The sequence below is a fragment of the Babylonia areolata genome, chromosome 2, assembly GCF_041734735.1.
Source record: "Babylonia areolata isolate BAREFJ2019XMU chromosome 2, ASM4173473v1, whole genome shotgun sequence".
NCBI classification, from domain to species: domain Eukaryota; kingdom Metazoa; phylum Mollusca; class Gastropoda; order Neogastropoda; family Buccinidae; genus Babylonia; species Babylonia areolata.
In genome coordinates, this window is record NC_134877.1 from 43,505,666 (window position 1) to 43,513,787 (window position 8,122).

Genomic DNA, 8,122 nt, shown 5'->3' on the forward strand with positions numbered 1-8,122 from the left:
CTGAGTGGATTTCTTCCACAGAATTTTGCCAGAGGACAATACTTACGTTGCCATGGGTTCTTGTTTGTTTGTTTGTTTGTTTGTTTGTTTTTAATGCACCAAGATGCGTGCTGCACACAGGACCTCGGTTTATCGTTTCATCTGAATGACTAGACGCTCAGTTTGATTTTCCAGTCAAACTTGGGACAAAAAGCGAGAGAGGGAATCCAAACCCAGACCCACACGGACACTGTATCGGCAGATAATCGTCTTAACCATTCTGCCCCCTGCCTTCTTAAGTGAGAAAGAGAGACAGACAGACAGAGAGAGACAGACAGAGAGAGACAGAGGGAGAGACGGAGAGAGAGGGAGAGAGAGAGGGGGGAGAGAGAGACAGAGAGAGAGAGTGGGAGAGAGGGAGACAAAGAGAGAGAGACATAGAGAGACAGATAGACAGACAGAGACAGAGACGGACAGACGGAGAGAGAGGGGGGAGAGAGAGAGAGAGACAGAGGCAGAGACAGAGAGAGACAGAGACAGACGGAGAGAGGGTGCAAGAAGACACACTTGATTGAAACGGTTCAAGCTCCGGAAGTAAGGAAGGGCTGAATCATTTGACCTTGCGGAGAGTTCCGTGAAGTATAATTACTGTGATATTCTCGGTGCAGAGGCGTGAACATCCTGTTTGGCGCACACAGGGGAACATCATGCATCCGGTGATCCATCTAAGAAACCCACATCGACGTAATTTAAAATTCACTCCACATGTTAGCGTGTCCGTTCCAACAGCACACGGTAAGACCGCCGTACCCTCCAAGCGGTTGCACTGTAAAAAAAAAAAAAAAAAAAAAAAAAAAAAGAAAGAAAGAAAGAAAGAAAAAAAAGAAAAAAAACCCTAATCCATAGAATCACTTGGAAACAAAGTGGTTGATAAGAAGTAAGCAAACGTCATGAAGAAGACTATCGTGAATGGTACATGAGATACAAGAACATAAAAACAAAAACGATGATTATGCAGCGAATTAGCAAATGACAAGACATTAATCCCTCTCCTACAATCCCCACCCTCCACCCCCACCCCACCCCCACCTCACGCGCGAACACACACACACACACACACACACACACACACACACACACACACACGCATGCACGCACGCACGCACGCACACGCGCGCGACCGAACCACCCTGTATACACGCACGAGAGCCAAATAAAAAGAAATTGGCACAGACAGTGGCAACATAGATTCCACGGGTTCTTCTTCTTCTTCTTTTGTGGGCTGCAACTCCCACGTTCACTCGTATGTGCACAAGTGGGCTTTTACGTGTATGGCCGTTTTTACCCCGCCATGTAGGCAGCCATACTCCGTTTTCCGGGGCGTGCATGCTGGGTATGTTCTTCTTTCTATCGCCCACCGAACGCTGGCATGAATCACAGGATCTTTAACATGCGTATTTGATCTTCTGCTTGTGTATACACACGAAGGGGGTTCAGGCACAAGCAGGTCTGCACATATGTTGACCTGGGAGGTCGGAAAAAATCTCCACCCTTTGCCCATCAAGCACCGTTACCGAGATTCGAACCCGAGACCTTCAGATTGAAAGTCCAACGCTTCAACCATTCGGCAATTGCGCCCGTCGTCTACGGGTTCCAGTTCCATATATAGACCGGGCTTTTTACCTGGACCGGGACTTTACCACCACCCCCACCCCCCCCCCCCCCCCCCCCCTCTTCCACTAGACCTTGAGTGGTGGTCGAGGTGCTAGTCTTTTGCGTGGGACGATAAACTTCGACCTCGTGCGCAACATGTATTTAACGCATATTCGCAAACAAACAACAACAAAAAAACCCTGCGTCGACAGAATAGTTGTCCCTGGCAACAGTTCTACAGAAAAATTGACTTTGATGAAAAAATAACTGCAGCTAAACACCGAAAAAAAAAGAGAAAAATCGATAAAGGATGTTCTACATTGTAGCGACGACGCTTTCGCTGGGAGGAGCAGCCTGATTTTCACACCGAGAAACCTGTTTTTTTAACAAGAAAGAAAGAAAGAAACGAAACACAGAAAGACATTACAAAGATAAGCCACATGCACATGAAAACCAAAGCACGACTTCGAGAAGATGAAGGTCAAGGACACGCAGCCCCGTTACTTGTGGAAAGATGCCTAAAGAGAGGAAGCAGTCGCGGATCCAACAGCTGGAACATGTAAAATGAGAAATAAGCCTACTGGAATTTACAACAACAACAACAACAACAAATCAGAAATTGGAAGAAACAATAACATTGTAAATGGACATTGTATCAAAAACAACATTCTGCAGAATTTAGTCAGAGGGTCGTGGGCGTGGGGGGTGGGGGGTGGGGGGTGGGAGAAATGAAAAATTGGAGAAAATTACTATGGACATTGTACATCAAAAACAAGCGAATGGGAGGGACGTGGAGTACATTTCTAATGTACAATAAAAACACTAGCGTGTGAGCTGACTGACTAAACAGATGAGGGGATGTTGGTCTAAGACGCAGGGGGAGCTATGTTTAAAAGTAAACGATTAAACATGATAATGAATGAGAGCCTAAAGAAAGAGAGAGAGACAAGAAGAAGAGGAGACAACAAGACTAGCATCGTTTCCTTTATCTATTCGACGGGCGCAATAGCCGAGTGTTTAAAGCGTTGGACTGTCAATCTGAGGGTCCCGGGTTCGAATCACGGTGACGACGCCTGGTGGGTAAAGGGTGGAGATTTTTACGATCTCCCAGGTCAACATATGTGCAGACCTGCTAGTGCCTGAGCCCCCTTCGTGTGTATATGCAAGCAGAAGATCAAATACGCACGTTAAAGATCCTGTAATCCATGTCAGCGTTCGGTGGGTTATGGAAACAAGAACATACCCAGCATGCACACCCCCGAAAACGGAGTATGGCTGCCTACATGGCGGGGTAAAGACGGTCATACACGTAAAAGCCCACTCGTGTGCATACGAGTGAACGCAGAAGAAGAAGAAGTTTATTTATTCATAGTCTGTTCATCAAAGATGATGATATTAGATTGAAAATAAATGATATTATTAATATCAATATTATTATCATTATTTGGATTATTATCATTTTTTATCATCATGATGATGATTGTTATTATCAATTAGAAATCATCATTTCTGTATATTCAAATGAAAAGGGGGCGGCTGAGGTGGAGGGGGGTGGGGGGCGAGGGGGAGGGGACTAAGGAAAAGAAGAGAGAGAGACACACACACACACACACACACACACACACACACACACACACACACACACACACACACACAGAGGGAGAGGGAGAGAGAGAGAGAGAGAACAGAATGTGGAAGAGATAGAGTACAAAGAATAAAATGGAGAGGGTGAGTGTCAGTGACTGGAGAAAGAAAAAACATAATATTTGAAGGGTGTGTGTGAGAAGGGGGACGGGGGAAGCGGGATTAGGACAAAAAATTAATCAATAATCAAATATTGTATGCACTACTTCTGTAGATTATTAAGAAGACTAGCATGCTGACAGAGAAACGCAGACATTGATTAGTTACAGAGACAGACAGGTTTGTGAAATGATAGAGATAGAGGAAAAGGGAGTCACGCACACACACACACACACACACACACACACACACACACACACACACACACACACACACACACACACACACACACACACACACTTTACATTCACCTGTAAAGCAACGTAACAATAAAGATAAAACAGTGACGTTACATCAGAACAAATTAACCGGTGCTTTCCATCACATTTATCACGGAAACAGTAAATGCTGTTCCCCCCTCTCCTCCACCACCTCTCTCTCTCTCTCTCTCTCTCTCTCTCTCTCTCTCTCTCTCTCTCTCTCTCTCTCTCATGTCATTAGGGCTGTAAAGCTATTGACATTAAAGTGTTCAGTGTTCAGTGTTCAGTATTCTCTCTCTCTCTCTCTCTCTCTCTCTCTCTCTCTCTGTATGTTCCCGTGTATGTTTGTGCGTGTGTGCGTGCGCGCATTCGCGTGCGTGTGCGTGCGCGCGCGCGTGTGTGTGTGTGTGTGTACGTGCGTGTGTGTGTGTGTGTGTGTGTGTGTGTGTGTACGTGTGTGTGTGTGTGTGCAAAAACAAAGACAGCCAGGGAAGAAGACAAAGAAAGAGGTGATTAATGTGTTTCTCTTCTGTTTGTTTGCTTTCTGGGAGCGTAGCCAAATTATATCAGGGTGGTTCTCCCAACTTATCAGATAATGTCAGCAGCATATTTTCGATTACTCTCTCATTTCAACGGTGCTGATGATCTTGCTTTCAATACTGCACTTGAAGACAACAAGAAAAATATTTGATCAAAATCTATGTAACAGCATTAGCTTGAACACAGTGTTATCACATGTGAGCTAAAACTTCACCCAAACTGAACGGTAGATATATATATATATTTGTATTTGTATTTTGTATTTGTATTTCTTTTTTATCGCAACAGATTTCTCTGTGTAAAATTCGGGCTGCTCTCCCCTGGGAGAGCGCGTGGCTACACTACAGCGCCATCCTTTTTTTTTCTTTTCTTTTTTTTTTTTCTTTTCTTTTTTTCTTCTTTTTTTTCCTGCGTGCAGATTTATTTGTTTTTCCTATCGAAGTGGATTTTTCTACAGAATTTTGCCAGGAACAACCTTTTTGTTGCCGTGGGTTCTTTTACGTGCGCTAAGTGCATGCTGCACATGGGACCTCGGTTTATCGTCTCATCCGAATGGCTAGCGTCCAGACCACCACTCAAGGTCTAATGGAGGGGGAGAAAATATCGGCGGCTGGGCCGTGATTCGATTCCTATGCGGACGCGTTACCTCCAGACTATCACTCCACACTAGTAAACATTTTGATAGATAGATAGATAGATAGATGGTGTGTGTGTGTGTGTGTGTGTGTGTGTGTGTGTGTGTGTGTGTGTGTGTGCGCGCGCGTGCGCGAGCGCAAAAGCAAAGAGTCGTTATAGTTTGCCACATTCTAGACTGAGCATTTGTTGTGTCAACAGAGACCATCCTTTTTTCTTAACATTATTTTGTTTCGTAAAGATTATGACAGTGCGTTACGGGGCAGTCCCTTTTTAGTGGTATGCTTCTATTTGCTGAGTAATCGACAAGGAAATAATCTTGTTGCTCTATCTTGATCCTTCTTCTCAACTGTTGAAGTTTCCGTTGAAAAGTGTGCACTCGCGCACCCCCCCCCACCCCCACCCCCACACACACACACATATTTATAGCTACAGAGACAGTGGGTTAGATCATAGTCGCATTGCTCCTTCTATGTCCGAATTTGTTTATCAAGAAAAAAAAAACTTTCCATGTTGAGTTTTGTACTAATCGTACGTAATACGATATCTCAAATGATGTAATTACTTTCTTCTTTTTTTTTATTCTTACATTCTGAACCGCCTTTCCCCTACTTGTTCATTATCAAATTCATTCTCTTTTTTTTTCTTCTTCTTCTTTTATAGTCGTGCCGGTAATCCATGGACACTGCCAGCTATGTTTTCACCAGCAATAGGAGCTATCTAAAGCTATTTTAGTAACTTCTAAAATGCGATAGAATATGGACATTAGCCTGCTATGTGTTGTGGGCTTTGCATGTTGCTGTTATGTGTGTTTCTGTCATCGCAACTGTCCATGATCATTACAGCTGGGTGACATTTGCGAGGTATGGATGTCTGTGGAAGTGTGTTACGGTAATGATTATATTTCTGGCTGAGTCTTGCGGGACATGAATGTATAAGCGCATATTGTTTTATCACTAGACAGACAGGTAGACAAAGAAACCAACAAAGGAGTATCCAACCAAAACACGTGAAAACGGCCAGGTTGCATGTTTTGTCGGGTGGCTAGGCGCGTGCATACCGCGGGTGCACAGCAGTCAGAGAAGGCAGAGGTGAAGGAGTTTGTCTGAGACTGAGAGAGGAGGCAGGAGGGGAAGGAGGAGAGAGTGTGAGATAGGAGGAGGAGGGTGGGTGAGAGAGTGAGAGAGGGGGAGGGGGAGGAGAGAGAGTGTGAGATAGGAGGAGGAGGGTGGGTGAGAGAGTGAGAGAGGGGGAGGGGGAAGAGAGAGAGTGATTGAGAAGGAGAAGAGGGAGAGAGGAGGAGGGGAGAGGTGAGAGAGTGAGATAGGAGGAGGAGGGTGGGTGAGAAAGTGAGAGAGGGGGAGGGGGAGGAGAGAAAGTGAGATAGGAGGAGGAGGGTGGGTGAGAAAGTGAGAGAGGGAGAGGGGAGAGGAGAGAGAGTGTGGATAGGAGGAGGAGGGTGGGTGAGAGAGGGAGAGAGGGAGAGGGGAGAGGAGAAAGTGAGAGAGGGAGAGGGGAGAGGAGAGAGAGTGAGATAGGAGGAGGAGAGAGAGTGAGATAGGAGGAGGAAGGTGAGTGAGAGAGTGAGAGAGGGGGAGGGGGAGGAGAGAGTGAGAGAGGGGGAGAGAGGGAGATAGGAGGAGGAGAAGAGGGAGAGAGTGAGAGAGGGGGAGGGGGAAGGAGAGAGAGGGAGAGGGGGAGGAGAGGGAGAAGGGGGAGGAGAGAGTGAGAGAGAGAGAGAGGGGAGGAGAGAGAGGGAGAGGGGGAGGAGAGAGAGGGGGAGGAGAGGGAGAAGGGGGAGGAGAGAGTGAGAGAGAGAGAGAGGGGAGGAGAGAGAGGGGGAGGAGAGAGAGGGAGAGAGGGAGGAGAGGGAGAAGGGGGAGGAGAGAGTGAGAGAGAGAGAGGGGAGGAGAGAGAGGGGAGGAGAGGGAGAAGGGGGAGGAGAGAGTGAGAGAGGGAGAGGGGAGGAGAGAGAGGGAGAAGGAGAGGAGAGAGATCGAGAGAGGGAGAGGAGGATGGGTGAGAGAGGGGGAGTAGGGAGGAGAGAGAGGGAGAGAGGGAGAGGGGAGAGAGTGAGAGAGGGGGCGGGGGAGAGGAGAGAGAGTGAGAGAGGGGGCGGGGGAGAGGAGAGAGAGTGAGATAGGAGGAGGAGAGGGAGGGAGAGGAGGAAGAAGGAGGGCGGTTATTAAACGTCTGGGCCGGCTGTGGTAGTAGTTTCCTCATAGCAAGCAGAACACAGAGAGAGAGAGAGGGAGGGGAGTGCAGGGTGGGGGGGGAGGGGAGGGGGGGACAGAGGGCAGATGAAAGGTGAACGCTGCGTGCAGTGGGTAGGCCTTGGTGGCGGGCGGCACCTCACCACAACACAACAAGCGAAAAGACGAACAGGAGAGAAAAAAAAGGGGGGGGGGGGCTAGGAGGGTTGGAGTTGTGTGTGTGTGTGGGGGGGGGGGGTCGGTTGTTGAAGAGAGGCTGTATTCAACAAGAGGGGGCTGCCCTTCCGCCACACTCCACCCTCCCCACCGCACCCAACCCCACCCCCACTCTCCCTGCCCCTCCAGCTCCCCTTCCCAACCACAACCACACACACACACACACACACCACACACACACACACCACACACACACACACACACACACACCACACACACACACACACACACCACACACACACACACACACACACACACACCACACACACACACACACACACACACACACACACACACACACACACACCACACACACACACACCACACACACACCACCCCTCTCTCTCTCTCTCTTTCTCGGTCTGTATCGTTCTCCCCATTCCTTCCGTCAGTCAGTCAGTCAGTCTTCACAAACCAACACCTGAAGCAGCAAGGTGACAGACCGAGGACGTCGAGACACAGAGAGAGAGAGACCCACCCCTAGGCATTTCTCTCTCTCTCTCCCCCCTCTCTCCCTCTCTCTCTCTCTCCGTCTCCCTCCCCCTCTCGTTCTCTCTTCGTGTGCAATGCAAAGTCTGTTCACACAGACCCCGCGCAGTTTCCAAACAGTCGAGTGTGCTGAGTTGTCTGTCAGTGTCGTCAGGCGGCAGCTGTAGTGAAGTGAGGGAAGTGAACTCGGCAGTGTTGGAGTGAGAAGACTGACTGAGAGAGGGGAGGAAACACAAGACTGTCAGTCAGTGTGGCCGGAGTACCAGACTACTGACACAAAGCATCCACACACGCCACTGGACGAGAAAAAAAAAGGTATAGGTCTGCATGTGTGTGTGTGTGCGTGTGTGTGCGTCTGTGTGTGTGTGTGTGTGTTCGTTCTTTTGTTTAGCGTCT